This window comes from Empidonax traillii, unplaced genomic scaffold (genome assembly GCF_003031625.1).
Source record: "Empidonax traillii isolate 1590-97213 ecotype Southwest subspecies unplaced genomic scaffold, ASM303162v1 scaffold305:size1471525, whole genome shotgun sequence".
NCBI classification, from domain to species: domain Eukaryota; kingdom Metazoa; phylum Chordata; class Aves; order Passeriformes; family Tyrannidae; genus Empidonax; species Empidonax traillii.
This window is the reverse complement of record NW_020955498.1, coordinates 1381030-1399299: the sequence shown is the minus strand read 5'-3', so window position 1 is coordinate 1399299 and position 18270 is coordinate 1381030. Positions and strand designations below refer to the sequence as shown.

At 39.8% G+C, this 18270-nt stretch overlaps 1 protein-coding gene across 3 annotated transcripts in view; it reads left to right on the top strand.

The window, feature by feature from the left end:
- CALD1 (caldesmon 1) overlaps positions 1-18270 on the top strand; it is a 169754-nt gene that overhangs the window by 44893 nt on the left and 106591 nt on the right. The gene's annotated exons all lie outside the window — the stretch shown is intronic.

Sequence of the window (18270 nt, the reverse complement as noted above, 5' to 3'; positions counted from 1 at the left end):
AGATTATGGAACAAAAGATCCCTGGTCAAATACTTCCAGATATTTTGGAAGTGAGAAGTAGCTGAAATGTCAAAAGAATATCGTGTCTCCAGCTAATGTTGTACACTCAGGTGCTGTGGTGGGATAGCCTCGGAAGTCCACAAGCACAATTATATGTCGATCTGAACTGAACTGAGCTTGAACTCCTCATCTCTGGAAGTTCCCCCATGCCTGTTTTCCAAGAACAGCCTGATTTTTGCAACTCTTTCTCACATGAGAGCTGTGGGTTTGGAAGTGTTAAGTCTTTGGTCTGACTCTCACTTCCACTGGAGTCCCTTTCCACAAATAAGGCATTCTGCTACAGGGATGTTAAAATGAAAGTAGATGACATTTAAGAGCTTAAACAAGAAACAGCTCCCTTAAAAAAAGAAAAAAAGTGAAATTTCTCTTCCCTGAATTGTTGAGTGCTGACCTTGAAAAAGCCCTTACAGTCTCTGCAGGCAGACTGAATTTTTTTTTAGGAGACCAGATACCTCAAACTGCAAGAGATTACCTGAGGCAAGTTTGGATTTTTTTGCCTTTGCTTTTTAGGAGAAAATTCTTTTCCACTAGACTTGGTATCCACATGTCTATCTTAAAGCACTATTTATTTGTCTCAGCACTTCAGAACTGCTGGTGTAATTTTCTTACCCTTCTCTAGTATTTTTTTAATTTACTAGTTTTAAACATTTATAATCGAACTTATATTTTTATTATGTGAAGCATGCTAAAGATTGCATTTGTATTTTGAATATTAGAAGACTTTTATGTGGGAGGCAATGTTTAAATATGTTTTGAGAAGGGAGGAGGCAAGACAAGATGTCATCCATCAACTGGTATGAAGTCCAACTTTGAAAGTTTGATACAAAATGAATCTGACTGTTAGTGCAGACATGATACAAATTAGCTGTGACTTTATGATACCAGCTGTTTCTCTGACAGAGTAAAAGGGCACATAACTAGAATAGCATCTTTTGTTGAAAGCAGTGTTTCCCTTTGTTAATTGTAGGAGCCTCAGGCAAAAAATTGTAATCCATAGTTATGTGACACGTGCAGTCTGCAACATGTTCATGGAGCTAGGGGGGCTTTTTACTGATGTTTTTCAAAGACAGGGTTATCATAAGTGTTCTATTTTTGCTAGTTTTATCACTGAAAGACAAATCTCTGTCCTGTTTTTACCTTGTGTTGAAAGTGAGGTTAATCTAAGTGCTATTTTCCTTACAAGAAAAAAGAAAATACTGAACAACGAAACCTGTGAAAAATCTCTATGTAAAACTAAATTAATTACTTTATTAATTGATTCTCTCTAGGTAATCTTTTCTTACCATAATTTTCAGGGCTTTTTATTCCATAAAAACTCTACATAGTCCCTAACAAACTAAAAATCAGCTCTAACTGAGTATGTTTTATTGACGCAGCAGATTAGTCCTGACGTGGATGCAGGGACATCAGAGCCAGCTCTCTGCAATCATGTCTCAAGTCTTGAACCATTTCTGGTTCTGGGTGATTGTGTGCAGCAGCTTCCCTACCACGTCCAGCACCCGAGCGAGCAGGGATACCAGGAGCCTAGGGGATGGAAATGCAGAGATGTTGAACTTGAGGAGCTTTGTGTCGAAGCATCTGTGGGGTTCCCTTGTTACCAGAGCTCATAAAGCCTACTCATAAACCAAAATGGCTCTGAGCAAAGCCATCTGAGTGATTTATGTCACTGCACATCTGCATCCCCACTATGTATCTATACCTTAACCCTGGCTACCTCAGGCAACAAAAAGTTGGTTGTACCATGTAAATAATCTATAAAAAATTGATTTATTAGGCAATCAAATAGTCATACTTCTACCACTTGACTAAGAGCTAGTAGGGTCTCAACATTTATTACTAATGTGACAGACATACTGCATTTGAATCAGTCAGGAAACGGGCAATATTAAGAATGGACTTATGTTATTAGTATAGTAATATCTAACTAGGGATACTGCAAGGAACAACACTGAAGGTAGAGCTACTAAGAGAAGCAAAATTCCACTCTCTTATATGCTTTCTTACATCAACAGTTATCAATGCTGATGTTAAACTGAGAGTATCAAAAGAGGTAGTTTCTTTTTTTTTAATGGGACCATGCAGTAACTTTAGACTATGAGCAGTGTGAAGGGCATTGCTCCTTTGGAAATATTAAGTGGTACTCCTCCACAAGGGAAGGATGCCACTGCTAAGGTGATCATGAGAAATTTCTCTGCAGAGCATAACTTTCATTTCAGACATGAGAAAGTTAGAACGACTTGATATTCTGGCCACAACAGAAATATCATATGGGTCCTGCATATCTTTCTGCATGAAGTAGAGAAGCCACTGTGGGAGACGGTAGAGCAAACAAACCCAACTCCAAGTGAAGAAGCAGAAAATAAAAAATATGTGGGCATAGAATTGTAGCAGGCCTATGAGTGAAAACGCAGAGTTAAGAGTGTTGAAAAATACTAACTTATAAAATTCTTGGAGTGAATTTAAAAAATAAATACATTTAAAAGGAAAAGTTTAGAATATAATAGCTGTTGTGTTTTCATGCGTTGATGACGATAATTAAGCACAAAATAGAAAATTCCAAGTACTAAAATAGGAGTTGGCTATTTCTGTTGCTAACACGCAATTTTACTGTCTAGTACCTGTTTCTGAAATTATGTGAAGTACTTATTTAAAATGTTTTACCATGATAAACATTGTGTTTATCATGGTAAAACATGAGTGACAAGAAAACCTCTTGTTTTCATTAATGTGTAGAGAGGTATGTCAACAAAGGTCCCTACATGATATTTGAAGAAAAAAGGCCAGCCACATTCTGTATTGATTTTTTTGTGGATGTAAAAGTCCCCCTGACCAGCTTTCTCCTTATGGTTATATCTCTGCAAACCTGGAGTTTTTTCGAAGAGAGCTTAATGGGTCCCTTCCATCCATGCAAGCAGCCAATATGGAAGCACAGGGCTGGCTATATATCAAAGTTAAAATGTGTGTGAGATGCTGGAGAATGTGTTAATCGCAAATGTGGAGTAACAATCAAGATTAAAAATGACATGGAAAAGTTAAACAGGTAACATTGTAGAAAGTAAATTATGTGCTATCATGGAAGAAGGCATTATCCCAGTTGAATTTTTTGGCCATGGTGCCATCATAGCCTCTTGCAATATATTCAGACTTCATAATGACTTCATTAAGAGAAGGGATGCTACCCCTCAAATCCCAGAATTTAAATTAATCTCTTTATTATTAAAAAATACATTCCTTGTAATGAAAATGAATTTTTTCGTTTGGGTATTTGGGAGAGGGCAGACACTATTTTGTACTCAGATGTGCCAGCTACCCCACATCCTCTGGGGTGAGAGGAATTTTTGCAGTGACTGACTTACAGTAAAATACTTGGATACCATTTCAACAACTCAAGGAGGCCTGGGCCCACTAGACAGCTCTCTTCATCTTTCTTTCTTTCTCTCTTTCTCCCTTTCTCTCTCTTTCTTTCTCTCTTTCTCTCTTTCTCTCTTTCTCTCTTTCTCTCTTTCTCTCTTTCTCTCTTTCTCTCTTTCTTTCTTTCTTTCTTTCTTTCTTTCTTTCTTTCTTTCTTTCTTTCTTTCTTTCTTTCTTTCTTTCTTTCTTTCTTTCTTTCTTTCTTTCTTTCTTTCTTTCTTTCTTTCTTTCTTTCTTTCTTTCTTTCTTTCTTTCTTTCTTTCTTTCTCTCTCTCTCTCTTTCTTTCTCTTTCTTTCTCTCTCTCTTTCTTTCTTTCCCTCTTTCTTTCTTTCCCTCTTTCTTTCTTTCTTTCCCTCTTTCTTTCTTTCTTTCCCTCTTCCTTTCTTTCTTTCCCTCTTTCTTTCCCTCTTCCTTTCTTTCTTTCCCTCTTTCTTCCCTATTTCCCTTCCTCTCTTTTTCTCTCTTTCTTTCTCCTTCTCCCCCTTCCTTTCTCCCTTCCTTTCTTTCTTCCTTTTTCTTTCTTCCTTTCCTCCTTCTCTCCTTCCAGTCTCCCTCTCTGTCTCCCTTCCTTTCTGTTCCTTTCAATTTACTGTCATCTTTTAATTTTTTCCACCCAGCACAAAGCAAAAATCTATAAGCAATGGTCTCATTCAAAGTATAGAAGCTGGCTCCAAAACCAATCAGATCTGACCTTGCTTCAATTTTAAAGCTTTGCTTGAGGGAGCCAGGATCCTTATACTTAAATGATTTAATTTTCAAGCAGTATGAATCATGCAGCAAATGCACAAGTTCTGACTAGAATGTATTCTACATGTGTTTGTTCTTTAGGCAGTAAGAGGAGAATACAGAACTGGAGGTCATTTGAGTTACAACTGCTCTGGGGGATTTTTTTTTTTTTAAAACATTCCTTTTAGCAAATGCAGTTTAAATGGGTTTGTTTATATGGTGAGAAATTGGAAAGACCCATGCTAACCAGGCTTTACACAGTGTGGCCTTCTTCCAAATTAATCTAAAATATTTTAATCCCTCTGGAGTTTCTTTATCCTCTGCATTTGTGCTATGATTGAGACACATTTTTAACATTTCTTTGAGGAAAATTACCTTTCCTTCCCTCCAACTGTACTCAACAAGGTCAGCGGAGCACTTTTATATGCTATTTAAACATCTGAGATTCATCACATATCTGCACAATAGGAAGAATCATCATAAAAAGTCTAATGAAGCCCAACTGCTAGCCAAGTAAGGGAGTCCCCTGACGGATATCAGTGATTAGAAACAAAGAATTGCATGCAAAATACAGGTTTTTACACTTCAGCTTTTACACTTAAGAACTACCCCTTAAGTAGGGAGCAGGGAATGTTTGTGACCCCCAGAAAAATTCTGGCAAGTCACACTCTCTTTGAGACAAATTCTGTTTGAGACAAAGTCATTGCACGGACCAAGATGGTCCCAAGGTCTGCTTGGGAGCAAGGGGTCCGTTCACCTTGTGGGACCACACCGTGCCTGAGAGGGTGCCTGCAGGGGCTTCTCACTCCTGGGAAAGGGGATACTCTGAGTAATGGTCAAGTTCCAGAGCTGGCTGTCTTAGCCTCTGGCTGTAAGCCTATACTTGGGTTTAAGGCCTTTTTGTTTTCTAGTTCAGTAGCAAGTTTATGGGACTGAACTCATTTTACTACCCAGGAACTGAAATACTGAGGGAGGCCTAAAAATTTCAATTTTTGTAACGTTATTTTCCAGGCCTTTCAGAAGCCACTCCTACTCCTTCATTTCCCAATAGTTCCAGTCAGCCTGAAATGGCCACAGGGGGCAGATACAACCTGGATCTTTTGGAACGTTTTATCTGGAAAACTTTTATAGGATCATTTTTATCTGAAGTACTGTTATATAGCTCTCGTTATTGATGACACCAGGGCAAGTTTAATATCAGCGTTTATTCTAGAGTCATTCATCCTTTGAGTACTGCTAGATCATGAAGTTCAGATACCTTTAGAAAGTTTAAATGCTTTTTTGAAGCTCTGAAGGAAAAAAATTAAATGCTGAAGACCTCTATTGGACGAAGGTATGAGGCTTTACCACAGTTGTTTTTAAATTCTTGTCACTGAATTCCTGTAGACTGAATACTGCAGAGAAATGAGCTGCTCTGCCAACCTGGTGGTCTCTGCCTTTCCCAACTATAACATGCAGGCAACAGTGTTGGTCTCCTGCTCAAGGGGCTGAAGGATATGGTTTATGAGAGAGCATTCTGGGATAATGATGGTCTGAGTGAAGTCATCCACTACCATCAATTACCCCAGTTGTCAATTACCTCAATTGCCCCTGCTTTTGAATGAAGAGTGATACTTACCTTAAACACACTTTCCCCATCTTTTCATGTAGTCAGAGTTATTTTGAGACCACTGCAAGCCATACAGCAATGGAATGAATTCCAAGTGCAGCAGGAGACCACACTGGAGGAGAAACTCGCTAAGTACCAAGGGCATTTCTTTTAATTTTTTTACTGGTACTGGAAAATATTCCCTAAATCTGGAATCTACATCTGAATGTAGAGGCAAAGAGAGGGAAAAGATGAAAAACAATCCTTTAAATTCAGTAGGAGCCTAGTTTAATGGCTTGTTTAATCTGCCAGCTGGCCCAGCATTCACTGACTTCTTGCTACACGTACTTTAGAAGACCTATGTGGTTCTTGGAAGTAAGTTTATACTAAGTTGTAGAAACTTAAATATGAATAAATTGGCAAGACTGCTTTTTGGTAGTTAATAGAAATCAAGAAACTGCTTAGTCATCTCCAGAGATATTTCTGTCTCCTTTTACATGTAAATAGCAAAACAATATGAACTTAAAGCAGTAGAAAACATAGTAAAATTCAGATCTGTTCCCAATATGTGCCCTCTCTGAAGTATGTGTACATCCTTCAGACTTTGTAATCACATGTATTCCCTATAGAACACTGTGCTTTGGGCAGAACTTTTATGATGTTATTTGTGACGATTTTGTTTGAAGTAAGTACATAAGGAGCTGGTGCTTGGACAAGCACTCCTTGTCCAAGAAAACTAGTCCCATCTGTATGTGGATTTTTATTTCAGGTGTCTTGCAAGCCATATCACTTAATAGATGCTCTAGGGTATATTTTGCATATATTTAATATGACTGTAAGTGTTCGTGGTTTTGGTTTTTAAATGTATTTTTGTGAAGATAGATGGGTGCAACTGAGTGCATATTTGATGTACATTGTCAGGTATATAACTAACATTTATACTTTCTGTTCCTGAAAAGTTAGGCCACATCAAGAAGCATGTCTTCTGTTTTCAATTACTTTCAGCATTGAAAAAGCAAGGGACAAGAGATTTAACTACAGACCAACTTGTCTTTTATGTTTTGGGAATTGTGTAATAATATCTGAAGTGACACTTTGTCAGTATTTTCAAGTTATAAAAGTTTATTTGGTTCAGGTAAGCACTGAAAAATCTGGCTAGTTTACTCATGCTTATGTTTGATTTTCAGATTTGGCTTTTATTTTCTTTGTTCTCCTTAAGGGAGCAAGATATTTTCAGGGGTTTTATCTTGGGTACGGATTATAAAAGTCCTCCAAATTTGCAAGCATTATCATCCGGGATTTTAGTTTGATCCTTCTCTATCCGTATTTTCCACAGTCTGTTTCTTCATTCAGACTTCTTTCCCCATTCTGGTATCTCTTTCCTTGCCATCCTAGTGCTTTTTCTCATATATTTAAAAGGGTATCCTTTAGAGACAGTGTCTCTACTTGTTCTCCATTCCTGCAGAGCCATCAGATCTGATCATTGTGAAGCATCTAACATCAGGAGGCCACAGATGCCAGTCATAAATGTAGTAATTTCTGCTTTTTTCATTTTGAAGAAGGCATAAGATTTGAAGGCTGAATTCAACAATTGTTTTTTTTCAGCTAGGCTATAACTAAAGATGAGGTGACTGTTTTGAAAAAGAATTTGCTTAGTAAAAATAAGCTGCTTTCCCATTTGAGTGCATTTGTGAACAGATTTTAAGCTGTCCTCCCTTCCTTCCTTTTCCACCTTTGTATTTCTGGTTTAGGCCAACACTTTGCACACACACAAGTGCACTCTGGGGGTTGATTGTGAAAAAGGTTTTTCATGTGCCTTTGGTGCCTAGAACTTACGCTGTGACCAGTGGTGTGCTCTGTGTCTCAGTCTGAGCTGGGTGAAACTGATGCCCAAAAAGGCAGATAAAAAAACTGCTTAAAGACAGAATTTTAAATCTTTAAACAGCAAGGTATTTATTTATTGAGTGGCCGGGCAGCCTGCCAGCTATTGCTGGGAAAACAGGCTCCGAGCTGGTTAGGTCAGAATGAGTATTTTATACAGGTTTGGCAATGATTACAACATATTCATATACATGTTCATATTATTGCATCATATTAATACAAATGTCACATTTACGAATGTCTGTGCGCTCTCAGTATTCAGTACACAAAATACTGTCGCATCTCACCTGTCTTGTTTAATAGGCTCTGAGCCAGTCTCTGCTGAAAGGTTTAACAGTGCTGTTCCCCAGCAGGGTGAAGCACTGCAGTCACATGCAATGAGGTACCTATGCACTGCTGTTGTGGTATTTGCTGGCAATAAGTGTGTTTGAATGTCTAGATATAGTAGTCAGATTATCGTCAAGATTATTTACCAGCTTCCCTGTGTGAGTCTCATAGGGGGAGCTGACAATATTGTAGTCTTGCTGTATCAGGTTTTATACTGTCTCAGGCAGAGTATGCACTTGTGTCATCTTGCCTATTTTTTTTCTCTGTAGCAAAACCTCACTTTTATTGGCTCTTCTGGTTTGGTGATGTTGTTTTAGTGTTTCCTTGTTTTCAGCTAAACTCAGCATAAAGTGGGGATGTATGATGTAGACTTAAAATATGGCAAATAGTTTGAGGGACATCTATTTTGTGGTACCCTGTCTGAATTGTTATGCTGAAAGGCTTTGCATTTTTGCTGCCCCGTTTTACCTCTTTAAAGCTAGCACTGACTTCATGCTTCAGTTTTCAACCAGAATGACACAGAACACAGAATTGCTGCCTATTAGAGATAAATTGATATAGCTACTTGGCAGGCAACAATCTTGGTTTTGCTTTTAAAGATGACCAAAAGCGTGAGCTGGAAATGCCCAGTAGAAGTTTCTGCAGCTGGATCCATTCCAGATGGAATTCCACAGATTTCCATGATGCCCTGCTGCTGAATAACTGGACTTTCAGCTGCAATGTATCTATCAAAGTGACATGCATTATGTTTGCGTAAGTGTACTGGTACTGGGAGGGAAGATGAGTTAAAGAGCAACAGGCAAGACATTGAAGATTTATCATTCATTTCTTCTGAGGAACTGGTTGTATTCAAAATACTTATTGTCCCTTAGAGCACAGCTAGTAAAAACAGCAATCTGAAGAACCTTAGGTGTGTGGGGTTTTTTGTAACGTTTCTTTTTTTCTTTAAAAATTACTAAAACTTGGTATTGTTGCTTACTGCTGGCTCAATAGAGCAAGCAAGAGAGACCTCTTCAACTCTTATTAGAGTTTATGGTCCTCGGCACTAGGAAGAGCTGGATTCCTAGAGCTGCATGTTTTAACATGAAAAGAAAAAGGGTTGAAAATACAAAACTGGAGGCACAGGAAGCTGGCTACATTGTATCTTCATATCATTTTCTATTACTTTTTTATGACTGACTATGTAGCTTAATATATCATGGTTTTGTATTTTGACGCGTCTTCCAGAAAACGTGGAGTTTGAAGCCTGGCTGAGTTAATGTTGCTGTTGGAACATTACCTTAAGATTTACTCAAACGTTTTTTTATTTTTAATGGCATTACCTTAGCTTTTTAGTCCAAGACCTGAGGGATGGAGAGGAAGTGTGTGAACAGAGTGCTAAAACATTCATAAAACCTACTTGGAAACAAATTCAGAAAACCTATTGCTGAAATATTGCATGTGAGCATGAAGGTCAACAGGGTTGGTTGCAAGTGTAGCATAAGAGGAGGGCATCGAATGAGAGGGACAGGAGCAGAGTACCAGAAGTCAGAGCAGCAGATACTTCCCATTTCTGATCAGCTCCTTGCCTGGACAGAAAAACCCTTCTCAAGTGGAAAGTCAAATGTGGAGAGCTGCACTGCTACCGCTGGCTTCCTTGCTAGCTCTGGTGCAGAAGAAATGCTCCTGCATTTAGAGAACCATCTTCCCTGGCTGATGCCAGCATGTCTCCTAGCTCAACCCCTCTGCCTCTTGCCAGAACTGTGACTGCTGTATGAGCCTCTGGTTGTCATGATGGGCACCAGACTACCTTATATTGTGTCATTCCTGTTGCCTCACTGAGTGGATAAATCCACTATGCAAGAGCCTCCACATTCCTTCTGCCCCCATGGCTTGTTCTGCTTCATACCTTTGTGAAGGTACCTTGCTGTATGAGTTTACTGTGGCTTTGCACATCCAGAAGGGACTAGCAGTGGTTAGTACTCCGTGCATGGTCATCAGCTCCTGCAGGCGTTTCTGTTTCCATCTGCCTCTAAAGGGACACAGGGTAGCAGTTTTGTTTGTGCAGACCAGAAATTGAAGACTGGCTTCCTATCGTTGTGCAGTTTCTTCTGCCTGTGTGATATTCTTTTCCAAGCTCTGATTTTTTTTTTTTTCCTATTAGAAATCAGTGGGAGAATTGGCACTGTCATTTAACAGGGCAAGAAGTGCATTTTCCTCTTTAGTATGTCTTGGTCATGTGAGCTAGTCATTCTTTCCTGTTATTAAGACAAAGAGCTCCTATCTGGAAGTTGTTGGCATGGGCACTGGTTTTCTGTTCTTGGAGTTTCAGTGAGAGATGAAGCTGGCCAACAGCAGGGGCATCGCCACAAGTGTCAACTGTCAGGCCACAGATTTGCAGCAAAGCATGCAGAAGGACTAAGTTCATGTGGGCATTCTTGTGATTAGATGAAGGTCTTTGCTGGTAGAAGCAGATAAAAGGCAAGCTAACTGGTGAATGATATCCCATGCGCCTGCTTCACAGTCTCTGATTGCAAAGAAAAAAGTGAATGCAAGTCAGAGCTCATTTTGGAACTAAGCACTTTTACAAATGATTTCACGGAGTATAAACCCCCTTCATCTTCTGCGTATTTTGTCCTTCGGAATGTGTGCATCATTGTCATTACCTGCTATATTTGCACTTACAATTAAACAGTAGTAAAGGGCAGTGCAGCTTTTCTGCCCTTTATATGTACAGCAAAGGCTAAGTATTTCCTCAGTGATAACAGCTTGAATAAAAATAATTTGTTTCCCACAAATAAGCACTGCAAGAGTAAAAGAAATTCCGCCTTTGTGTGCGTGTGCACAAAGGTATGAGAGAATGAAGTAGCCTATATTGGCAAAATCTGAGATTCTGACCAGTTTCTGACATTCAGGGTAAGCTTAACAAACTTTCATAGTATATATTCGATGAATTTGTCCTGTGAGGGTGGAATTCAGTCCTGATTGAAGTCTCTGGGAAATGTGCCAGGGATTCCAACAGGATGAGGATTTCAACTCTAGTTTGTATACGAATAATATTTCAGTATCTTTTGATCTTTGGGGACAACATATTTGAAATACTTCAGAGGACAGCTGAAGGGGAGAGTCAAGGGTCAATCCTTCTACCATGAGAACCAGTGGCTGTGCCAGCGGCTTCCAGCAATGTCCTGTTTCTTCCTTCATTTGCTAATGGGAAATGATAGACAAATGTCACAGAGATCAGGGGTGGGACCAGTACATGCAAATCGAAAGGTCAAGAGAAAACTCTACTGGACCCTTATGTCAGTGTCCAGTAGGAGAAAGGAGAGGAAGGAAATAGGAGTGAGAATGGTATACCCAGACTAAACCTCCCCAGGTACAGACAAATGAGGACTTTCCATTGCAACTGACTGGCTCTGAGATGAGAGCTGCTACTGCTCCATGCTTAGAAGTGTATTGAGGTGTTGACAACAGCACACTAGATGTTTGCTAACACCTCTGAGACAATGCAGCTCTGTAGTGCTTCTTCCTCAGTGCTGAATTAGACCATGTATATGGGAGATGGACCAGCCATGGATCTTTTAGTTCCAGACCCGAGCTAACTCCAGCAGGGACAAAGTCCTATAAAAAGGTCACTGTCAGCACTTTCATGTGCTTCACCCTGCAGCAGCTGAAGCTGACACAGGGCCTGGCACCTTCAAGGACATGTACACTCTGATATCCTGTGCTGAAGGTGGGTGAAACATCTTCAGCACCTATATGAATTGAGGGCCTGGACCATGGCGTGGTCTCGTGGGCCATCATAGTCTGCAGGGCACCAACTGAGAATCTCTATTCTACGTAGTTTTGCTTAGGATGCCACAGAGATGTTAACTAACATGTTCATCAGGTTTAAAAATGCCCCACCAATGTAAATAAGCTTTTTTTACTCTTGCAAGAGACAAGATGGAAAATGTACCTTATACTAAAAGCAGAGATTTTAATAGACGGGAGGTTTGACTTCCTTGTTTAAATTCTAGGAAATTTCCTGCCTTCCTCACATGAAGTCAGTGGTTTGGACATACACATGTAGCTGGAAGTGAAGTGTTCTAAGAACTGAAACTGAGACCTTGAGAAACCTCCAAAGTTTGATTTTCTTATGTTACGTATGAACCACACTTGTTTGCTTTGCCATTGATGAAATTACCTGCGGAAGTCCTAACAAGTGTGATCAGATGAAACAAGGCACAGGCTAGATTGGAATAAAACTGTGTGTTCATATGACCTGGTATGTTTATTTTGCCTTAAGTTCCAAATGAGCTATTCTGTTTGGGAAGGTATAAAGCTGCTTGATAGGAGTTTGTGTGGTGTGTGTATATATTTACATATACATTATGTATGTACAAGAGTTTGCAGTCAACATGAATATTTGTACGAGTTTACAGAAAGAATTGCAGATGTGGTTTTGCGTGAAAAGAACACTGAAAATGGATTTATGGAGAAAAGAAGAACCTCTTTAAATGTAAGCTTTACTGCTGGTAATGTATGATTCCAGAGATATCCAACATCTCAGATTAAAGAAAGAGCATGCTTGAGATATTACAAAGGACAAATCAATATTTTGAAGTCCACTTTTTGACTTAAATGAAGTTGTGGCTGTTTCTAAAAGATCTGAGTGGCACTGAATGCTTCTAAAGCAGACTAAATAGGGGAAGCAGTGAAAATTTCCAAATTTTTTTGACAGATTTTAATAAAACCCACAGTTTATTTGTTTTGACTGAATATAGATTAAGGAACTCTAATTCTCCCAGATACTGCAGGAGAATGTTTGCCACACCCGCATTTCATAGGTGACAAATTAAAGAAGTCGCATTTAGACAACAAGTGTTGCTTGCTGACCTGATTTCAGCTGCAAAAGGGTCAGTGAAGGGGTTCTGTTTTCACTTCTGAGGTGGAGGAGGTAGAAAGAGAAATGTCCTAGGAATACAGTAGACATCATGGCATGTAGCCAGCCAAAGTAAAATATTTGAAAAGTCCACACTTCCATACCAGGGCTTTGGGACAACTGAAGTGGAGGCAAATGGGCAAATGGGACATTTGGATTAATGGGGTACAACTCACAAAACTGCTTGCAGTCTTGGTCAAACTTTAATGAGACATTTGATACTTTTGGTGGCAGTATTAAGGAAGGAAGAGGGCAATGACGGGGCAATAACTTAGGTCTTGTGTCACCACCAGATCCTGCAGTGAGGGCAGGTCAGAGGACAATTGAATTTCTAGTTGCAAGAATGAAGAAAATCTATGTGTAGCTGGACTTGGAAGGGTCCTAAAATTTCTATCAGCTCCCACAGTAGTGAGACTCTACATTAGTGCAGGATGGGTCTGTGCCACTTCATTCATTCATGGCTGGTATGCCATGAGAAGCTTGCTGGGAGAAGGAAAGAAAGGGATGTACCTGGTACATGGTGCATGCAGGTATCTTTAGACAAGCTAGGAATTTTAGCAGAAGGTTCCTCTCATTACAAAGAAACCTGAGGTGAAATCCCCTTGCTTCCTTTCAGATGAATGATGTAGAATGCATCAAACTACTGAGGGGATCTGGCAAGAGCTCTTTTGCATGGGCGGTCATCACAGCTTGTAGTCTGCCTAGCACTTGTTAGTGTGAGGCTCACCCTGGGCATTCACAACACTGGAGAGCAGCAAATGATCCCAGCAAGTGATCCCATGCCAAGGAAACAGGCGTGACTTACAGGCTCTTGGAGCCTGAAGGTCACCAAGAGGAAAGTCGCAACTTTTTCACTGAACTGTGAGGGAAGCAAGGTGGCATGTGCTTGCACAGTGCTGTGACCAGACATGGCTGGGGCAGAACCACGTGCAATACACAGCCGTGCTATATTAGGGAATATGCTTTGACTTGAAGTTTCTTGGCTCAACTAGTTGAAGCGGGTGCAGAGGTTCTGTGTAAACATTGCACTCTGGGAGCTCATTCAGTGTAATGGAAAGATGACTGAGAGGTCTCCAAAGAAAGTCATTTCTGTTTGTCAAAGACCTGAGTGGCAGTTTGCATTTTCGCTTTTTATCAGTCTAGCTCACCTGTTTTTTAAGTTCTCCTGGATGCTGAGTTGTCTCTGAAACCAATGATGGGAATAAGGTGAGGATAGTATTAAATCTGAGCCAGAGCAGTAAGTCCTTTTACTGTCTATACTGGAATTATAGAGTTATGTGCTTTTGTATGTGTTCCTACCAAGCCAATTTATTTTTTTTTTTGCTTTCAAAAAGCACATTCCAATAAATTGCTATTAAAATATTTAGTTGCCATTTACAATTGTATATAACTGTGCCTTCCTCTGTTTTTATATTTTGATGAAAGCTTGAAGAAATACGATTTAAAAAGTTTTGAACTCTCTCATGGGATGAAAAATAAAGGGGAGTGGGATTTGCATGTGTGTGCTTTGTTCTGTGAGGGATTAAATGTCCTTTCTTGAAGAAAGGACTTTTTAGAAGGACAGTGAAAGCCAACACATTTTAGCAGTAAACCATAGTCAACTGAATATCAAAGGCATTATGTGAAGTGCAGAGAGGGAGGGATAGATTTGGATAGCTTTTGAAATGAAGAGGGTTTTTTGCAGGGTCATGATGTTTGCAAGGGCACATACTTTGCTGTGATTCTGATTCAAGTAATGTGGCAACCTGCATAAATATTGTAGGGAAGTTACTTCGCTTATTCGTCATCTCTTTGTCTTAATATGTCTTCAGGAAGACCACAGGGTTCATCAAACACCCCATAATGTAAAGGTTCAGTCTCAGAATGAAAAGACATAAAACCCCTGAGAAGACCTTTGTATGTGAGGCTGTGTGAAGCCTGAGGTCCTGAGAAAGAATTACCTTCAGTATAATCTGGGAGGTTTTCCTTTTTTTAGAAGAAGACAAGGTCATAAATCTTTGTAGCATTCTTCTATAGGTTCCTCTTCTGAGTCTGGTGGTGGAAAACTCCCAAGTGTCCACTTTAGATTCTTTCAGTATTATTTCAGTGGTGTAAAGCTTGAAAAGATGCTAGGGTCTTGTTTTCAGGTAGAAGCAACAAACTGGTAAGTTTTGTGATGAACCTTTTCACAGTATAAGAGCAGTCCATATTCCAGTAATTTGCATATATGTGTGGATGTCGGGGGAATAGCACTGGTCAAATTGTTTCAGACATCTGCATCTATTTGCTAAATATATATATATATTTCTGCTTCTTTAAAATTTGTTGATGACTTCTGCTTGAATTAGGTGAAAAACATACCTGGAAATAATTTGGAGAAAAAACATAGCAAAATATTTTCCATCATATTTTTAAAACCAAAATTTTTACATTTAAAATACAACTAGAGAACTTTTTGGGGTTTGTAGGTTGAATGAAACATTGCTTTTGATTTCAAATGGTTTTCTTGGGGACAGTTTTCCTCTTTTCAGAAAAATGAAACTTTTTTGGTCTGACACCAAACTATTAAACTGTGTAACAGGAAAAAATGCAATCAAAGAATTAAAAAAAAAAAAAGTTTCTTTGCACATATCGATGATCACACACATACTTCCACATGTGGTTCTGAAGGCAGGCTCTGGAGTGCAGCTGGGTGAAGTGTTACATTTTGTCCCAGGATGTTTTCACTCATGAACAATTTCCATTTTTAAAAAAGAAGCATTAAAAAGTGCATGCTCCCAAAAATGGTTTGTAGAAAATGCCTCAAATAATTGGTGCCTTAATCTATAAGTAAAACAATTTTTGAGAGGCAAGAGCTGTCTGAGAAACTTAGATTTTATACACTATATAAAAATATATATAGTGTATATTATATATTTTTGAGGATATAGGAAACATTTTTAGACAGATTGATGTTACTGTCCAGTGGTTCTCAGAGGCTGAAAGACAACTGATCATTTTTGGGAAGACAGTGAACAGCACTGAATAGTAGACTTCTTCAAATGAACTGATGACTCTTTTTCTTCCACTGATAAAGCTTTGCTAACTAAAGGTTGTACTGTTGTCTTGCTCTCTATTTCCCAAATGGCTTCCTAATTTTTTTTTAATAAAAGAGATTTGTATTGCAAGTCTTCTGAATATCATGCAGTGGCTGGACCTCAGTCCCTGGAGAGGAGGCACTTTATTAAACCCTAGATCTCCTCCTAAGACAACCATCCATCTGATCTCCATTGCACAACAGAAAACCACCCTGAGGATGAAGAAAGGTTGCTGCATCTGGGAACTTCTTATCACTCTTTTGCAATCTCCCCAATGCTCCTGGGAAAGAAAAGAGTGGAGGAGGAACAGAAATAGTTCTGGATTGTTGTTATTATCCTCCTTGTACTTCCTCATGAGGAAGAGAGCTTGAGCTTTTTTAGATGAGAGATGGTGGTGGATGGGGATAATGTGAGTGCACAGTCAGGCGCTGTACAGAAGAAGAGTGTACCTTAACAGAGGTGGAGAGAGGGAATAAAGGTGTAAATAAATGAGTTGTCAAAGCATGTCTGCTTTGGGAAGGTAGGGCAGGAAAAAACTTCAGGATTTTCAATTGTAGCACACAAATTGTCATCCTAACAGTCAGCTCTTTATATTTTAAATCCCTGACTGTGACTATACTCCACAGAATAAATGCTGCTGCCTGGTACAGTCTTCATGGCTAGGCTTCGTGAACAAAGATTTGAGAAGGGCTCTACCCACGCTTGCTACAAGCGCGCTGATGGCTAAAAAGGCCAATGCGAGATAGACAAGTCTGGTTGCAGAAGGTACAGCAGAAAGACTCCCCAGGTGATATCGACAAGACGTGATTCTTTCTGCATTGTCTTTTCTCCTCAAGAGTGATCCTGCAGGTGTTCTCAAAAGCAGCAGCAGCGTTATAGATGGTGTGTCTCCAGGCCTCTCGATTGGAGGCCAGGGTAGACCAATGGTGGTGATCAATATGGCCAAGGCTGAGGGATTGTTTCAGGCAGTCCTTGTACCTCCTCTTCGGGGCTCCTCTCTTGCAGCAGCCAGTGGCAAGTTCCCCATAAAGCACGATCTTAGGGAGGCGATGGTCCTGCATCCTGGAGACGTGCCCTGCCCAACGCAGCTGTGTTCTCAGCAGCATGGCCTCAATGCTTGGTATAGTCTTAGTTTCTGCAGACAACGTCATCTGCCTTCTGTGCACAGAAACCCAGCATGTTGCTTTGAACTTGATCTGTAGTGTAACGTAGCAGTGGTGTACCATTCCTCCTTTGGTCATTGTCTCAGCCAGGGGCGACCACATCAGTTCTGCAACTCACAGGCGCTCTAGCAAAGGAACTGAGACTGGATTTAGCAGCACGTGTAGGCAGAGGTGGAAACACTTCTTAGGGGAAAACAGCAGATATGTTGTTCAGTGTTTTTCAAGGGCTACGTGGTGGTAAGAGTAAACAAACACAAGATTGGAAAAAAGTCTTATTACAACTTTCTTTTTAGATGTTATGATCTAACTGTGAGTTAAAAAGAAAAAAAAAGAAAAGCAACAAACCAGCAAGCACCAGCATTTGCAGTATGTCAATCAGATTTGCAAAATGAACATTCCCTTTGAACCTCCACAAAACAATCCCAGCCAGACAAATGCAATGAAAATCACATCAACAACAAGAAAATTTTAAATCCCCCAATCCAGGAACAAATCAGAAAGAAAAACACCCCTAGGAAAAGTAAACTAATAAGATAACCTTCACAAAACCCTTGCCCTCAGCAGTGTTTTAATCCAAAAAATGGGTCAAAAAAAGCCATGAATTCCCTTAAGAAATGCAAGACTTTGCTAGTGTCACTGATTTTACGTGGAGGATGATTGGAAGCTGCATCAGCGGGAAGGAATATAAAACCGCAAGACAGATCTACATCTGCAAATGGAGTGCTTCAAATAACTTACAAATGTACCTCGGCTTTATTTCCCTTAAACTGCAAGCATCTCATAAGCCACTTTTGAAAGTTTTAGTCAGCATCTGCATGGTGGCTCTCTCTGCAGCATAAATGGGCTAATGGGCTGGGAAACATGGTTTGAGGGGGGAGCCATGGGGGGTGGAAATCCTCGGAGTGCAGCACAGAGTTTAGGATTGCAGAGGAAGCTGAGGCCTCCAGCCCTGCACAGGAAGCAATCTTAGAGCAGGCCTTAAATGCCAGATTCCAGGCAGAGTTTAACTAACCACTGACAGCTCTGTAAACAAAGCAGGGACAAAAAGAGAACAGCTTTCCCTTTTCTGGTAGTCATTTTTGGTTTGGGGGCTGCAGGGGAATTCTGTAATACTCGGCTTGATGGGATATAAACCAAGGCTGGAAAGGCTTTGT